This window comes from Oryza glaberrima, chromosome 6, assembly GCF_000147395.1.
Source record: "Oryza glaberrima chromosome 6, OglaRS2, whole genome shotgun sequence".
Lineage (NCBI taxonomy): Eukaryota > Viridiplantae > Streptophyta > Magnoliopsida > Poales > Poaceae > Oryza > Oryza glaberrima.
The window spans coordinates 13,950,772-13,969,849 of NC_068331.1; the positions used below are offsets into that span (position 1 = coordinate 13,950,772).

At 43.9% G+C, this 19,078-nt stretch overlaps 1 pseudogene; it reads left to right on the forward strand.

The window, feature by feature from the left end:
• Positions 1-653: 653 nt before the first annotated feature.
• On the forward strand, positions 654-3,949 carry LOC127775723 (uncharacterized; annotated as a pseudogene).
• Positions 3,950-19,078: the final 15,129 nt, after the last annotated feature.

Below are 19,078 nucleotides of genomic sequence, written 5' to 3' on the forward strand. Positions count from 1 at the left end.
GTCCCGGTTGGTAACACCAACCGGGACTAAAGATCCCGGGGATCTTTAGCCCACCCCTATATATATGTCTTCTTCCTCCTCCAGCTGCCCGAGCAAGCTTCAAAATTTCTTCAAAAAAGAGGAAAGGTCATGCCAAAATTTCTAGTGAATTTATTTTGGTGATTACATACAAATCGGAGGTGCCTAAAAGGTTTGCAACTTCATCCTCCAATGTTTTTTTTGTCATATTACATTTGCAGCTATGTTTTGCACACTTTTTTGTCTCCAAAATTTAGTTGTAAGTTGATGAGAGAGAAAATTTGTGTGGGGAAGAAAGAATATATAGAAATTTAGTTGATTTGCAAAAGAAGGTTTTATAAAATAGTTGAGAAGGAAAACTCTAGTGAAAGTTAATCTTAAATAATAGAAAACAAACTAAAATGAAAATTAAAAGAAGTAAAACACATTAAAATTAGTTTAAAACTTTAGAAATAGTAAATAAGAATTATTTGGTGTAATATTTTATGATTTTTGTATGAATAAAGATATGTCATTATTGTATGACTGTTGAAACAGTTTGTAATTATCTTATAATTATTGTATGACTGTCATTATTGTAAGAATAATTATTTGTGTACGGTTTTTTTCGACTCATGTAGATGGATCGGCAATGGATGTACGCTGACCGGTGGTCCAAAGAGTTTATTGACGGCGTGCACTATTTTTTGAGAGTGGCTGAAGCTAACAGGCAAAGGGGTTTTATTTGTTGTCCATGCAATAAGTGTAAGAATCAGAAGGAGTATTCTGCATCCAGGACTATTCATTTCCACTTGTTTGAGTCGGGGTTCATGCCAAGCTATAATTGTTGGACATCCCACGGAAAGCAAGGTGTTGAAATGGAAGAAGATGAAGTGGACGACGACAATATTCCGGACTTTGCTCAGTATGTTGGATTTGAAGGAAATCAAACGGGCGAGGAGGAAATAGCTGCTGATGGTAACGATGTTGCGGATGATCTTGGTCAGATGTTGCAGGACGCCAAGGAGGACTGCGAAAGTGAAAAGGAGGCCCATAAATTGGACAAGATGTTAGAGGACCACAGAACTTCATTGTACCCAGGTTGCGAGCAGGGGCACAAAAAGTTGGATACCACTCTGGAGTTCTTGCAATGGAAGGCAAAAAATAGGGTTAGTGACAAGGCATTTGGCGATTTATTGAAACTCGTCAAGAACATTTTTCCGGAGGGAAACAAATTGCCCGAGACAACGTACGAGGCTAAGAAGATAGTCTGCCCGCTAGGACTAGAAGTTCAGAAGATTCACGCATGTCCGAATGATTGTATCCTATATCGCGGTGAGGAGTATGAGAACCTAGAAGCATGCCCTGTTTGTAAAGCACTACGATACAAGATTAGACGAGACGATCCAGGAGAAGTTGACGGGCAGCTAACAAAGAAGAGAATTCCTGCTAAGGTGATGTGGTATTTCCCTATGATACCACGGCTAAGGCGTTTGTTCAGGAACAAGGGGAATGCTAGAATGATGTGATGGCACGCTGAAGAGCGTTAACAGGACGGGATGCTGAGACACCCCGCCGATGGTTCGCAGTGGCGAAACATAGACAGAAAATTTAAAGAATTTGAAAAGGACGCACGAAACATACGGTTTGGTTTGAGTACGGATGGCATGAATCCTTTTGGAGAGATGAGCAGCGGCCATAGCATTTGGCCCGTTACGATGTGTATCTATAACCTCCCCCCTGGTTATGCATGAAGAGGAAGTACATAATGATGTCGATTATTATTCAAGGCTCCAAGCAACCTGGTAACGACATCGATGTGTACCTAAGACCACTGGTCGAAGATCTTAAACTGTTGTGGAAGAAGGAAGGTGTCCCCGTGTGGGACGAGGACAAACAGGAGGAGTTTAACCTACGAGCGCTGCTGTTCGTAACCATCAACGATTGGCTTGCACTTAGCAACCTATCCGGACAGTCCAACAAGGGGTACAAGGCTTGCACTCATTGTATGGATGAAACAGAAAGTACGTATCTTAAGCACTGTAGGAAGGTTGTATACATGGGTCATCGTCGATTCCTTGCAGCAAACCACCCGATACGGAAGAAAGGCAAGCACTTCGAACATAAGGCCGACCACCGTACGAAGCCTAAACATCGCAGCGGGAAAACAGTGTTTGCTATGGTTAAAGATCTTAAAGTAGTGTTCGGAAAGGGGCCTAGAAGCCAACCTATAGAGAGCGAAGATGGTCACGCGGCGATGTGGAAAAAGAACTCTATATTTTGGGAGTTACCATATTGGGAATTCTTGGACGTACGCCACGCAATCGACGTGATGCACCTCACTAAGAACCTTTGCGTAAACCTTCTTGGCTTCCTAGGTGTATACGGAAAGTCGAAAGATACACTGGAAGCACGTAATGATCTGAAGCATATGGAACAACGCGGCGACCTTCACCCGGAACCAAAGGAGAAAGGAAGCCATTACTTGAGTACAGCCAGCTACACTCTTAGCAAGGCAGAGAAGGAAAGTATGTTTGAATGCTTGGAGAGCATAAAGGTACCGTCTGGATACTCCACAAATATCAAATGAATAATAAGCACGAAGGAGAAGAAGTTCACAAACCTAAAGTCTCATGACTGTCACGTGTTGATGACACAACTGCTACCAGTTATAATAAGGGGTATCCTTCCAGACAATGTCCGGGCAACAATAACAAAGCTATGTGCATTCATGAACGCAATTTCGCAGAAGGTCATCGATCCGGATAGATTAGAAGCCCTTTAGAATGAAGTGGTGCAATGTCTCGTCAGTTTTGAGTTGATATTTCCACCTTCATTTTTCAACATAATGACGCATCTGCTTTGTCACCTTGTGAAAGATATCAGTATTCTCGGGCCTGTGTACCTACACAACATGTTTCCTTTCGAGAGGTACATGGGCGTTCTGAAGAAGTATGTTCGTAACCGTGCTCGTTCAGAGGCAAGCATCGCCAAGGGTTATGGAACAGAGGAGGTCATCGAATTTTGCATAGAATTTATCGAAGACCTTCACCCAATCGGGGTACCTGAATCACGCCATTAAGGGAGACTGTGGGGAAAGGGAACTCTCGGAAGGAAAGCAATAATGACGGTAGACAACAATTTATTCCGTAAAGCCCATTTCACTGTTCTGCAACACTCTTCATTGGTAGCTCCTTACATCGAGGAGCACTTGGCTCTAGTTCGCGCCAGGAACATCGGTAAGTCCGATGCATGGATTACACGGTATCATATTGATACTTTCCCCGCGTGGCTACGACAACATCTCATGGGTAACGAGTCGATCAACCAACAACTTGCCTTCCTGGCGAGGGGACCGTCTGGGTCGATCGCGACATTCCAGGGATATGAGATCAATGGGTACACATTCTACACGAGAGCCCAAGACATGAAGAGCACGAACCAAAACAGCGTTGTTCGTGTCGATGCCATAGGACACGATGGAACAACTGCCACGTATTACGGTGCCATCGAGGACATATGGGAACTTGACTATGGTCCTCTCAAGGTTCCTCTGTTCCGGTGCCAATGGGTTAGGTTGACTGGTGGAGGCGTAATGATTGATAACAGTGGGATGACAACGGTTGACCTTAACAAGGTTGGATACTTGGACGAATCTTTTGTCCTTGCCAATGATGTAACGCAAGTCTTTTTCATGAAGGACATGTCTAGCAAAGGAAAGAAGGGCAGAGTGCCTGACGAGCCTAAGCGTCACGTGGTTCTCCCAAGCAAAAGAAAAATCGTCGGAGTTGAGGACAAGACTGACGAGGATTACGATCAGTTGGATGGGCAACCCCCTTTCACAGTGACGATTGACCCTAGCATCCTCGTATCAAATGAAGACACCCCTTACTCACGTAGCGATCACAAGGAGGGAACAATAGTGAGGAGAAAGTACGTGCGGTCAACCGTCACCGCCGATGTATTGCCGTAATTCTTGTGTACACGATGTAAACTATTTTGGATGTATTGATTATCCATATAAATCAATTGATGTATGGCATATGTTAATTACGCACGATTATTAGAGGTTTTAACAAGTTTAAATCATGTATATGCTAGTTATATGTGATACTTACAATTTTTAAAAGTTTTAAATCACGCAGGTGGCAATTTCATATGTTAATTAGAGTTTTTAACATTTAATTTACTATCATTCATATGCTAATTATAATTGACTAGAGAATTTTTAAAAGTTTTAAATCATGCATGTGGCATTTACATATGTTAATTAGAGTTTTTCACAATTTAATTTACTATCATTCATATGCTAATTATATATGACTATTCGAATTTTTAAAAGTTTTAAATCATGCATGTGGCATTTACATATGTTAATTAGAGTTTTTAACATTTAATTTAATATAATTCCTATGCTAAGTATATAAGATGATTACAATTTTTATTAATTTTAAATCATGTCGTATGTACATACATATGTTAATTAGAGTTTTTACCAATTTAATAATATCATTCATATGCTAAGTATATATGATTATTGGTATTTTTATTAATTTTAAATCATATATTTGCTTATTACGATTTATCCACTTAATTTATTACAGACGACAATAATTTTTCGAAGTAATTGTCATTAATCTTTGTACTTTAAATAATTGTAATGCATTATCTTCTATTTTAGAAACACATATGTAAGGGAAAATAATATTCAGTGCTATAATCAGTAGTCCCGGTTCTTAACCCTAACCGGGTTTAAAAAGAATTTGGAAATAGCGGGAAAAGATCTTTAGTCCCGGTTGATGAGAACAACCGGGAGTAAAGATATCTTTAGTCCCAGTTGTTGAGAACAACCGGGACTAAAGATCTTTTCTTTACTCCCGGTTGTTCTCATGATCTTTAGTCCCGGTTGTTCTCATCAACCGGGACTAAAGATCCGGGGGTATATATATTCCCGGTGCGCCCTCGTCTTCTCCACCAACACTTAAACGTTTTCGGCTGATCGATCTCTCTCGGCCTCTCCTTCGCCACTGCCTAGGGCATCCCCGCGCCGACGCCGCAGTATCTCGCCATCGTCTCGAGCTCGTCGTCGTCGCCGCCGCCTCCGCCTCCTCCGCCGCCGCCACATCTCTGGGGTGAGAGCCGCCGCCGCCTCCCTCGATCTCTCTCTCTCCGTATCTCGCCGCCCGCCACGACGTCGCACCACGACGACGCCGCGCCACGAGAAGCCACGACGCCGCCGCGGCATGGCACCGTCGCGGCGCCGCCACGCCGCTGCGGCGCCCCGCGCCACCGGCAGCGCGCCGCCACTCCGCCGCTGGGCAACACCGCCGCCTTCGCCGCCGCGCCACGCGCCGGCCCGATGCCGCCACACCGCCGTGAACGAGAACGAACACGTCAACGTTTCCGAGAACGTGAACGAGCGAACGAACGTGACCGAGAACGTGAACGAGGGAACGAACGTGAACGAGAACGAGAACGAGCGAACGAACGTGAACGAGAACGAGAACGAGCGAATGAACATGAATGAGAACGAGCGAACGAACGTGAACGAGAACGTGAACGAGTGAACGAACGTGAACGCGAACGAGCGAACGAGAACAAGGGAATGAACGTGAACGTGAACCAGAACGAGGGAACGAACGTGAATGAGAACGATCGAATGAAGACAAACGAGAACGAGGGAACGAACGTGAATGAGGGAACGTGAACGAGCGAACGAACGTGAACGAGCGAACGAGGTGAATGAGAACAAGCGAACGAACGTGAATGAGAACGAGCGAACGAACGTGAACGAGGGAACGTGAACGAGCGAACGAATGTGAACGAACGTGAACGTGAAATTTAATATATATATATGTATGTTACTTCGCGTTTATCCTAATACATTTTTTTGTATCTTGTAGAAAAGACGTGTTGTCGGAGTCGTCGCTCAAGCCGGAGTGGAAGAGCTAGCCCTAGAAGGAATTCGCGCAGGCAAGTGACGTAATAATATATATGATTGTTATATTTGTAATGCAATTAAGATTATTAGATTTGTAATTAGACTTAGCATATAAGATTGTGTAGTGTTCTAATAATAGTCTTAATTGCATATACGACAGTTACACTTAGCATACATGACTATTTTAGTCATTTATTACTATTGGTGCGACTCCGGTCTAACTACGGAATTGGTGCGACTCCTAGCAATTGATCCGTAGTTAGACCGGTATTAGTAATAATAGTCTTAATTAGACTTAGCATATACGACAGTTACACTTAGTATACATGACTATTTTAGTCTTAGCTTGTAAGATTATTTGAGTTTTAATATAAGATTATTATATTTGTAATTAGACTTAGTATATAATTATTGACTAGCTAGTGTCGTATAATATACGTCACCTAGACTTAGCATATATCATGATTTGAGTTTTAGTATGAGATTTTTAGATTTGTAATTAAACTTAGCATGTAAGGTTGTGTAGGGTTCTAATGTACGACAGTTACACTTAGCATACATGACTATTTTAGTCTTAGCATGTAAGATTATTTGAGTTTTAATATAAGATTATTATATTTGTAATTAGATTTAGTATATAATTATTGACTAGCTAGGGTCGTATAATATACATCACCTAGACTTAGCATATATCACGATTTGAGTTTTAGTATGAGATTATTAGATTTGTAATTAGACTTAGCATGTAAGGTTGTGTAGGATTCTAATGTACGACAGTTACACTTAGCATACATGACTTAGATTGTTAAAACATAAATGTCTCATGACTTAGCAAATGTTTCTTGTATCAACAGATGGCTGATCGCGATGAGGAACATATATTGTACGATACAATCGCGGAGGGAAGCAGCCAGTACTGGAATGAAGAAGAGGGGAACGAGGATCCAAACCAGTACTTGAACGAGGAAGGGAACGTGGAGAGGGATGCGGAGGGGAACCAGCAGGGGCACGTGGAAAGGGATGTGGAGGGGAACCTGGAGGAGGAGGCTTGTGGAAGTCAACCCTCCGTTTGACAGAAGAGGGCACGCGGGCAACGAGGTGCAGCGAAGAAGCTTGAGGGTCGGCACATCATAACGGAAGTGGAAGAAGATGGACGACCTAGTGCCCCGGCCGAAGCCGCCAAGAACTATGTACGTCACAGCGGTTGGGTTGTGCGGGATAACGTGCCTGTCAGTACGGTGTACTGGCGAAGAACAAGGACACGCGGAGATCATGAGAGCTTTGTCCCAGATTCGGAGAAAGAGATGCTGTGGACCACAATGCTCGAGACATTCACCCATCCTGCGGGTACAGAGGACAAAGTGAAAAGGTGGACTCTGAAGAAAATGGCAGAACAGTTTCAGAGCTTCAAGGGAGATCTGTACCAGAAGTAAATCCTGAAGGGGCAGACACCGAACTTCGACACATTCCCAAAGCTAAGGGATCACTGGGACGAGTTCGTTGCATATAAGACAGGTGAACAAGGGCAGACGATGATGGAAAGAAACAAAGAAAATGCCGCCAAGAAGAAGTACCATCACCACTTGGGGTCAGGAGGCTATAGCGTCGCGATGCCGAAGTGGGAGGAGATGGAGGCTAGCTTGCTTGAGAGGGGTATCGAACCGGCAACCGCTAATTGGCCGGAACGATCGAAGTTCTGGTACTATTCACACGGTGGAACGCTCAACCCAGCTGATGGCTCACTGGTCTTCGGTGATCAGATACGAGAGGCTGCGCGACGACTAACAGATGCAGTGGAAGCCTCCTCTCAGGGCACGTTCCGACCGGACAGAGATAGGGACGAGCTGACACTCGCCCTTCAGACTCCAGAGCATCCAGGACGAACACGAGGGAAAGGGGTGATTCCTTGGAAGATTGGTTTCACGAAGGACATCCACACGTACAGGAGTCAGATGAGGAGCAAGAGAGATACCGAGGCGAAGATTGCAGATCTAGAGTTCCGGGTATCGAGCTACGAGCTCAGCATGCAAGAGGAGGTGGCAAGGAAGGTTGATGAACGTATGGCCGCACATCGGTCCCATGATCCCCAGCCGACCATTCCTCCTGCAATGGTGAGCCCGTCAGGAAACCGTAGCAGCTGCGCCTCAACGGGGCAGATAGGATCACAGAGCATGGACGCCATGCAAACCCAGGACGAATCGACCTGTCCCGTTGATGACATCACTCAGCGGACACCATGTGAGCTGCATATTCCTTTCAAGAACTTATCAATAAAAGTAAGCTCGTAGTTTATATATTTTAGATTTGGCCATTCCGCTAGTTGCTGCTTATATATGTTGATTACTAATAAATAATCTCTCACCACATGAAGGTGGCGTCGGGCATGGCCATCCCAACGGACCCTTCAGGTACTTACCACTGCAGGCCGATTCCAGCAGGATACTCCAAGGTCGAAGTTGAGTTGGTCGAAGGCGCGTACGAGGACCTCGAGCTGGATTACCCTGGAGGAGACGGTGAGACGCATCTACGAGACACAAGCCATGCCATTATTCTATGGCGCAGGCGGTACATCATCCTCCCTGGGCGACAAGCGGCGTCTCGTGCACCATCTCCTCTAGCTCCGCCATCTCCTCCTCAGGATCCTGCACCGTCTCCTCCTCATGCTCCACCAGCACCGTCTCCACCTCAGGCTCCAGCACCGACTCCTCCTCAGGCTCCTGCACCGACTCCTCCTCGGGCTCCTACACCTACTCCTCCGCAAGCTCCTCTTTCGGCACCTTCAAAGTCAAGGGGCCCCCCAGCTCCACCGCCTGCCCACACAAGGGCAACGAAGAAGGCGAAAGTTGACGCCGCCAAGAACAAGGACCCGGAGTACGATTGCACGCAAGAGGAGCTTGACGCTTACGTGGCATCAGAAGTCAAGAGACAATTCAAGCCTCGAAGTCCAGAAAAGAAGATTCCTATAGACCCGAGTGTCAGGAACTTCTTCAGGGGTATGTCTGCACCTGTCAAGGAGGCCATCAAGCTATCGGACTATGAGCGAACGCTGAAGAAAGCATCTTTTGGAAAGTCCAAACCAGTCCCTCAGCTTGGAGAGCAATCAAACCAGGAGATCGAGCCGTTGGTGACCGGTGAAGACATGACGATAGAAGAATTTATTACTGACACCGGTCTAACTACGGATCAATTGCTAGGAGTTGCACCAATAGAAAAGGCTGAAGTGAAATACATGTACGAACTCGGTAAACCGCTTGTCAAGCCAGAGCTGGTGCAGTCCCTACCCACACAAATGTACAAGTTCCATCAGCTGTATATGGAGATGAGCGCCACCGGTAGAGAGATGATCGGAGCGAGGATCAGGGACATGGACTTCTTGCAAGGAGATGACATTCTCTGGATCAATTTCAAGGGAATCTACGAACTATACCAGCTAGACGCCCTCGACTTCTCTATTATGAGTTGCTGGATTTTGTAAGTATATCGTTCAGTTAGATTTCTTAATTACTACGTCTCCTTTAATTAATTAGGTCCTTGTATATAAGTAGACTATATAAAATAAAATACTCCCTTTTAGCGTTGTAGAATGGAGATTCAAAGGGCCTGACGGCAGGGGGTATTCGATACTGGATTCATCGACCCTCGGAAAGTAAACGTCGCAATGCTCGACCAATATCCGCAAGCCACAGAGGACAATCTCGTCCATCTCCTGAAGGCGCAGCATTACAAGACGTTCATACTGTTGCTGTACAACACAGAGTTAGTTTAATTTTACTGTCTTCCTATACCAAATTTCATTCCCGTACGAACTTGCTAAGTGTTTCATATGTAATACATCCCACGCACATTGCAGATTCCATTAGGTGCTTTTACTCTTCGACCTGTCGGCCTGCACCGTCAACGTATATGACTCAATGGATAAAAAAGAGTCTACGTTTGACAAGGTTTTCGAACTTATAGATAGGTACTGTCATAAGTTCCTCTATTAATTAAGAAATTCTAGTTATGTTAATTGCTACTATGAATCATAGCTTTAAACTCCATGTAGGGCTTGGTATCGGTTCCGTCATTTGGTCCGCGGCAACTGGAGAGAAAGACTTAGGCGGAAGTTCAAATTTCCTGTGAGTACACATGCTCTACATTTATATTTCTCCGATTCAAATTAATACATACAAGTGTATATTAATTAGATCTCACGTCGTTTGTCATTTATTTGTAGTGCGCAAAGCAAAAGCAGGGAACTAACTTGTGCGGCTACTACGTGTGCGAGTATTGCCACTGCCTTGCAGACCAAATCATCACCACAAGAGAGCTCGATGTACGTACAAATAAATTCAAAATTTCATTACGTAACGATTTCTTATTTAATTACTAATCAATTTCATACATTCATATAGTTTATTCGCATGAGGGATAACCTGACCACACACAAGGAATTTATCGCGGCGGTTCAAGAACAACTCATGGGATTCATCAACGAACAAATCCTTGATCCCAAGGGTGAATTCTACTACGACGGAAACACAATTCATCGGTCCTTAGCTTCTGAGCTAGCGACTACTGCTACGTCGAAATCCTAGCTAGCTAGGACATATAATGGATTGTAATTAATACATGACTACATATGTTTCTATATGCATGTGTACACATTTTCTATAATGTAAATATATTTTGCATAACATATATATGTATAAATACATATATATTATGCATGTACATATGTACTGAAACATATATACATATAATATAATATATATATATATATATGCATATATATATGTATTGAAACATATATATGCATGGTTTATATATAAGGCTTTGGTGTCTAGCTCGTGCCTGCCATCAAGCGCCTGTGGTCGTCGTCTTAGTCTTCCGCTGTTTTTCGTTGTCTTTGAGTGTGCTAGGCCGTCGCTGCCCATGTAATAATTAACTATTTACGCTTCCGCTTGTTAAACTCTGAATTGTATCAACTTTTGGTGTACCTTGCCTCCTGGGACAAGGAATAATACACGCACGTAAGGAACGCCCGTTGGGTTATTTCCGGTCGTGACATATATATATAAACCATGCAGCAACAGGGCCATGCAAAAAAAAAAAGGTCAGCTCGATCTTTAGTTCCGGTTGGTAACCGGGACTAAAGATCGATTTTTAGTCCCGGTTATTTCACCCGGGACTAAAGATAGCGATCTTTAGTCCCGGATTGGTAGTCCCGGTTTGGAAACCGGGACTAAAGGGGGATTACGAACCGGGACTACAAAGGGTTTCTCCACCTGTGACTCTCATCAGGAATTAAAGTACAATTGGTACTTTGGTAGTGCAGACATATCATGGTATCAATATCAGAATTATCCAGAAGTTCGTATCGGTATTTTTCATGAAAGTCAGGCGAAAGCAGACAACCAATATGCACACTACTTACTCCGTTGATGTAAAAAATTTCAGCATTGTTATCACAATATGACATTCTAATCCTGAGCAGCTATATTTATGTTATCATCTAATTTTTTCCATTCCAAATGGTTGAACTGTAACGCTATTTTTTTTTTACTCATAAGCAGTGAAAAGATATATATTCAATCAGCTAGGTTAAAATTCTCATCTCCCATAGAAATACAGAAGAAAATCCATCAGGTTTCGTTAAATTGTGAAATAAACAAAACAATCATATACTACTACGAGATCAAGTTGAAAATTGCTAGAGCCCCTGCTAGAATTAAACTGCCTAAAGAAATCCAGGACGGGAGGTTCTGCAGCTGCTCCTTGGCCCTGAAGTTGCTGAGCTTGACATCAGGCTGGCTGGTCATGATCCGCTCCTTCTCGGCCGTTATACGGCAGCAAGGCAGGCGCCGACGCCCGGTCAGAATCCTATCGGCAAGGATGACGGCAGCGAGGGGGGAGAGGATGACAGCGTTGATTGGCGGAAGCGGAGGCGCCGGGACTCGGCCGTACCACGTACGGGAGGGCAGAGGATCGATCGCATGCGAGAGGAGATGAGGCCGGAGGTTCCGGGGAGACGATTCAGGACGTTTGATTAAGGAATAAGTTCACTTTGAGTCCCTCTATTTGCCACCCAGTCCGATTTTCGTCCCTTGATCGCAAAACAGGGTATGACCCGTCCCCCAACTTACGAAAACCGTGCAGACGAGGTCCCTCAGCGGTTTTGAAGGTGGTTTTGACTGATGTGGCGCCTACGTGGCTTGTTTGACTAGATATTCGTCCCACGTGGCATTGACGTGACGCTTAGGTGGCAATTATATCTCGAAAAAATAATAAAAAACATGGGACCCACATGTCAGCTAAAAATAATAATTTTAAAATGGTGGCCCCACATGTCAGCTACTCCTCCCTTCTTCCCCCTCCCTTCTCTCTCATATTCATCGTCCTCTCTTCTTCATGTGCGCAGGGGGAAGGAGGCGAGGCGAGGCGACGGGACCATCCTCCACACCGACACCACCCCCAGCGCGCCGCCACCGCCGGCATCTTCGTCTTCCTCCTCGCCGCCGCCGCTGCCGCCAGCATCTTCGTCTTTCTCCACCGCCGTCACCGCCTACATCTTCGTCTTCCTCCTCGCCGCCGCCGCCGCCGTAGCAACCGCGGCAAGCAGGCCGGCGACGACGACGTGGAGATGGCCGAGGGGAGGAACAACAAGGTCGCCGACGGCGGTAGCGCCGATGACTCGACGACCAGCGGCAAGGCGGACACCAAGGTGTAGCTCTGGCGTCTCAATCGATCCATGAGCGATCGAGTAGCTCAGTAGCATGCAATCGGCTAAGATTTCCTGCATGTGTTCTAGTACTACAAGTAATAATATTAGCTAGCCTAAAAGGCTAAAACACATAACGTGCATGAAAGGAAAGTACTATCCTAACTGAATAAAACAGCTTTTGCAGGCACAAGTTTAACATAATATGTCTGCTTTGATCTTTATTTGGAAGTTGTAATTAACCATGTTTGTAATAACGATATAATTAAACGAGAGTATCCATGTGTCAAGAGGTCAAGCGTGACCTCTCCCACACCGTCCATGGCTTCCCCGCCGATGAGCACCACGTCCGGGAGGTGATTGTGCTCACGCTCCACTCCCGCGCCTGCGTCGCGTCGCTGTCGCGCTGCCTGGGCGTCACGCTCAAGATGCTGGTGCTCGTCCACCGCCTCCTCGCCGACGGCGACCCGGCGTTCGAGCAGGAGGTGTTCTACGCCATGCGCCGGGGCACCAGTTCCGTCCACCCCCGCCCCCCAGCGCCGCCACGCCGTCGCCCGCTCCAGCCGGCCTCCTCGTCGCTCGGCCGCAGTGCGCCGTTCCAGCCGGCCTCCTCGTCGCTCCGCCGCCCATGAGCGGGAGAGAGACAAGAGGGAGAGAGAGGGGACAGAGAGAAGAGGTTGTGAGGATGACGTCTGGGTCCACATGGGCCCACCTTTTTTTATTATTTTGTGTGTGCAACTGACATGTGGGCCCCACAAGTTTAATTATTTTTTTCGGATCTAATTGCCACATCAGCGCCACGTCAAGAACACGTTGGACAAAAATAAAGGAAAGTACTATCCTAACTGAATAAAACAGCTTTTGCAGGCACAAGTTTAACATAATATGTCTGCTTTGATCTTTATTTGGAAGTTGTAATTAACCATGTTTGTAATAACGATATAATTAAACGAGAGTATCCATGTGTCAAGAGGTCAAGCGTGACCTCTCCCACACCGTCCATGGCTTCCCCGCCGATGAGCACCACGTCCGGGAGGTGATTGTGCTCACGCTCCACTCCCGCGCCTGCGTCGCGTCGCTGTCGCGCTGCCTGGGCGTCACGCTCAAGATGCTGGTGCTCGTCCACCGCCTCCTCGCCGACGGCGACCCGGCGTTCGAGCAGGAGGTGTTCTACGCCATGCGCCGGGGCACCAGTTCCGTCCACCCCCGCCCCCCAGCGCCGCCACGCCGTCGCCCGCTCCAGCCGGCCTCCTCGTCGCTCGGCCGCAGTGCGCCGTTCCAGCCGGCCTCCTCGTCGCTCCGCCGCCCATGAGCGGGAGAGAGACAAGAGGGAGAGAGAGGGGACAGAGAGAAGAGGTTGTGAGGATGACGTCTGGGTCCACATGGGCCCACCTTTTTTTATTATTTTGTGTGTGCAACTGACATGTGGGCCCCACAAGTTTAATTATTTTTTTCGGATCTAATTGCCACATCAGCGCCACGTCAAGAACACGTTGGACAAAAATCTAGTAAAAAGAAGCCACGTCGGCGCCACCTCAGCCAAAACCGGAGTCAAATACTGCCGAGGGACCTTATTTAAACGGTTTCGTAAGTGGGAAAGTTTAAACCATGCCACACAAATTTTGCAAAATTTGTGATATGCCACCCTGACCCACATGTCATTGACTCATGTGGGTCCTACATGTCATTGAGATACGGGTGGTATATCTCAAATTTTGTAAAATTAGGGTGGCATGGTTCCAACTAACCCTTCATAAGTTAGGGGATCCGTCGTACCCGGTTTTGTGATTAAGGGACGAAAATCGGACTGGGCAACAAATAAAGGGACCCAAAGTGAACTTATTCCTTTGATTAACGCCGATGAATATGGGCCGTGATGGGCGGGCGGGGCTAGGGATCAGCGGATCGCATACGAAAGAGGGGGATGATCTGAGCCGGTGGATTAAGATGATAGTGACCATCGGATTTGACGAATGAGGTTTGTAGGACTGTAGTTGGTAACTTATAGGGTAGACAGATGTAGTTGGTGAATTATAGGGTAGATGCAACGACAGCGTGCAACACATACTAGAGGTGTTACTGTAGATTCTAGCCACACTTAGGCTGTGTTCTTTCAAAGGAGATTGGGGAGATTGTGACTCGTTTTCCGCGCGCACGCTTCCCAAACTACTCAACGGTGTGTTTTTTGCAAAAAAAAAAAATCTATATGAAAGTTGCTTTAAAAAAATCATATTAGTCCATTTTTAAAATTTAAAATAGTTAATACTCAATTAATCATGCGCTAATGGCTCACCTCGTTTTGCGTATCTTCCCAATCCCCTCTCCCTCAAACACGGCCTTAGATGGGCTTCTACTCGTGTTGATGCAAATTTCACCGTTAACAAGTCGTCATTACCGACGCATACAAGTGCGTTGGAAAAAAAAAAGTAATTCTGTAGTGTCTCATAAATACTCCCTCCGTCCCAAAATAAGTGCAGTTTTGCACTATTCATGTTCAACGTTTGACCGTCCGTCTTATTTGAAAATTTTTTATGATTAGTATTTTTATTGCTATTAGATGATAAAACATGAATAGTACTTTATGTGTGACTAAATGTTTTTAATTTTTTCACAAATTTTTCAAATAAGTCGGACGGTCAAACGTTGAACGTAAATAGTGCAAAACTGCACTTATTTTGGGACGGAGGTAGTATGCCCTACTAGCATAGTTATTTAGACCGGACCGGACCGGCGGTCGGACCGGAAAAAACCAGAACCAGCGCCTCCGTCGGTCTGGTTCAACTAAAAGACCGCCTGTGCAATCAAACCGGTATAAACCGGCTGACCGCCCGGTTTTGCAGAAAACCGGCTTAAAAGCGGCTCAGAAAATCGGTTGAACCGGCTACGCCTGCTGCTCACATGCGTGGGTGTGCGCGGGTGACCGAAGAGGAGCTGGGAAATAAGAGAAAAAATGCCAAAGTGGGGTTTCGAACCTTGGTTCCCATGGATACAAGCAACTATGCCTACCACCAAGCTATGTGCTTCCTTGTGTTTGGAACAAATGAGTTATTTCTTTATTAGTTACTTAACCGCTTTGGACCGGTGGTTCGATCGGTCTGACCAATAAACCAATAAACCGACGGCTTCGCCGGTTCAATTACCGGTCCGGTCTCAATAGCTATGCCTACTAGTACTACCTAGGTGCTCACCAGCACATGCTTAGCTGCTCGCTAGCATCGTTAGCTGATATACATGCATGTCGTTTACTCCGTACGTTGGTTGAGTAGGTGCGAGGTGCTGACTTGTTTTCTACAGTAGTACGCAGTACTAGCCACAAGCAACGCTTTTCCCTAACTTTTCCAACTCATCTCCTTTATTTTTAATGCAATTACATATTTATTAAAGTTTCTTATACAGAAGTACTCCCTCCGTTTCGAAATGTTTTGACGCCGTTGACTTTTTAGCACATGTTTGACCGTTCGTCTTATTCAAAAAATTTTGTGAAATATATAAAATTATATGCCTACATAAAAATATATTTAACAATGAATCAAATGATAGAAAAAGAATTAATAATTACTTAAATTTTTTGAATAATACGAACGGTCAAACATGTGCTAAAAAATCAATGGCGTCAAACATTTCAAAACGGAGGGAGTAGCTTTAAAAAATTATATTAATTTATTTTTTAAAATAATTTAGCTAATACTCAATTAATCATGTATTAAGGCTAGTTCTCAACATTGAAGGAAAAAACAGCCTAGTCGGGCTTCTAATTAAAAACGCATAAAAATGGCGTTGCTACATGAGTAGTACTCCTGTGGTATCACATCATCTGTCCTACTAGTACTACCTAGGTGCTCATCAGCACATGCTTAGCTGCTCGCTAGCATCGTCTAGCTGATATGCATGCATGTCGTCTACTAGTACCTTGGTTGAGTAGTAGGTGCTAGGTGCTGACTTGTTTTCTACAGTACGCCGTACTAGCCACGAGCAACACTTTTCTCTAATTTTTCCAACTCATCTTCCTAATTTTTCATGCACATATTTTTTTTTAAACTACTAAACATGTGTTTTTTAAAGTTTGCTATACAACATGTTTTCTAAAGGTTACTATACAAAAGTAGCTTTAAAAATCATATTAATTTATTATTAAAATAATTTAAGTAACACTCAATTAATCATGCATTAATGGTACCCCTGTGGTACCAGTACTACCTAGGTACTACCTCCGTCCCATATTACTTGTCTTTTTGAGTTTTTGTTTATAATTTTTGATCATTCGTCTTATTCAAAAAAATTTGGAATTATTATTTATTTTGTTTGTCAATTGCTTTATTATCAAAAGTACTTTACATATGACTTATCTTTTTTTATATTTACACTAATTTTTCAAATAAAACGAATGGTCAAACGTTGAAAGTACAAAGTCAAAAACGTCCACTATACTGGGACGGAGGGAGTACTCATCAGCACATGCTTAGAGCAAGGCTAATAATACAGCGGATCAGTTGGCTTGGCTATAAGGTTGTTTATAGCTTTCTTTCAGCCTACCTATATAATAGTTAACTCTTTATAATTAATATATGATCTACTTATCTCTCACATAGAATTTTTTTTGGTTCTTGTGTCCAAGCCAGCTATAAGTTTACAGCTTGCTTCTCCTCTCTCTCCTCTCTCAGTATTTAGCTGGCTTATAGCCTACTATTATACTTGCTCTTAGCACCGTCTAGCGATATATACATGCATCTCGTCTACTAGCTAGGTGCTGATAGTAGTACATTGTACTACAGTATATGACCATGACTCATTGCAGTTCATGGCCCATGTGTTCAACACCTGCACTTTTGCACTTTTTACGTTGCCTGCTGCTGTACAATAAAATACATTACTCCATCCGTCCCAGAATATAGCAATCTAGGATCGGATTAGATGTATCCTAGTACTACGAATCTGGACAGGGGTAAATCTAGATTCGTAGTATTAGAATATGTCACATCCAGTTCTAGGTTGTTATATTCTGGGATGGAGGAAGTATATAGGAGGGGTAGATGTCACATGTAATTTCATACATACAAGAGACATGTATAATACTCTCTCCGTCCTAAAAAAAAGACAAACGTTAGTTGTTTCCGTGTCCAACGTTTGACCGTCCGTCTTATTTGAAAAAATTATGAAAAAAATTAAAAAGATAAGTCACGCATAAAGTATTAATCATGTTTTATCATCTAACAACAATGAAAATACTAATTATAAAAAAATTTCATATAAGACGGACAGTCAAACGTTGACACGGGAAACCACAATTTGCCTTTTTTTAAGGACGGAGGGAGTACATCATATCTACACTATCTCTAGCATGTATTCTAATCACAATAATTTTATTTTATTTGTTTGTTCAATCCTCTCCTCTTATTTTCGAGTTTGTGTGAAGCATGATATTACTTGCCCTAATTACTTCCCGTGGTAAAAAGAAATACCATAGGTATACATGGAGTTTAAACTCAATTCCAAATATAGCTAATGCCTCGAATTATTGTTAGGGTTCACAATTAATGTCTCACTTTGATAACAAATTATTTATAAATGATATCACAACGATTGTTCTTCTCTTCTCGAATAACTATCAGCCCTGACTACGAACGTGTCACTTTGACCACAAATTACTTTATTGTAAATGATAACATCATGATAAATGTAAATTGTATAGGTTGTATTTATGTTAATTCGACTATAAAAAAATTTGATTTTTTATAACTTTTTTAAGTTGAGTGATTAAAGTTTAAACTTAGAACCGTGGTAGTATCAACTATATCTTTGAACGGATCGGAGTAAGTATCTTCATCCAACTCCTCATCTCAACCAATTGCAAACATCACCCATTTAATTTTACATTTTCTTAATACCCGCTATATTTTAAAATAGAGGAAATAGTAATTGTTCCGAATGTAGGTAATTAATAGTCTTACTCGTTTCCAGGTGTGTTTCGATATATAGTTATATACACTACTAAAATAATTTTTTTTGTTGGCGGCCAAAATAGGTTTTCGCTGACGGTCGACTATACTGCCAACTATTAAAGGCTAGTGAAAATAATTCATTTGTGTTGACGGGCTGTCGGCCGCCAGATTTTCGCTGGCGATCACACTAAAACAGCCGCCAGGGAAAATATGGCCGCCAGTGAAAATAGGATTTTGCTGACGGAATTTAAGATACCAACCAAATGAAGAAAACATTTTTTGGAGAAAAAATAATGAAAATCTAGGTCCAATCACAAATCCCCAATCCCGAATCCCTAATCCCATCTTGTCGGTTGCCATCGTCGAGCTGCGTCTTCACTGTGAAGGAGGGAGGTCGAAGCGGACATCGTCATGGCTGCTGCGGTTGCCGTCGTTGCCGCCCGCCGAGCCGCAGTCGCCAAGTGGCCCTGATATGCTGCCTGCCTGATCTAGGAGTGGGGA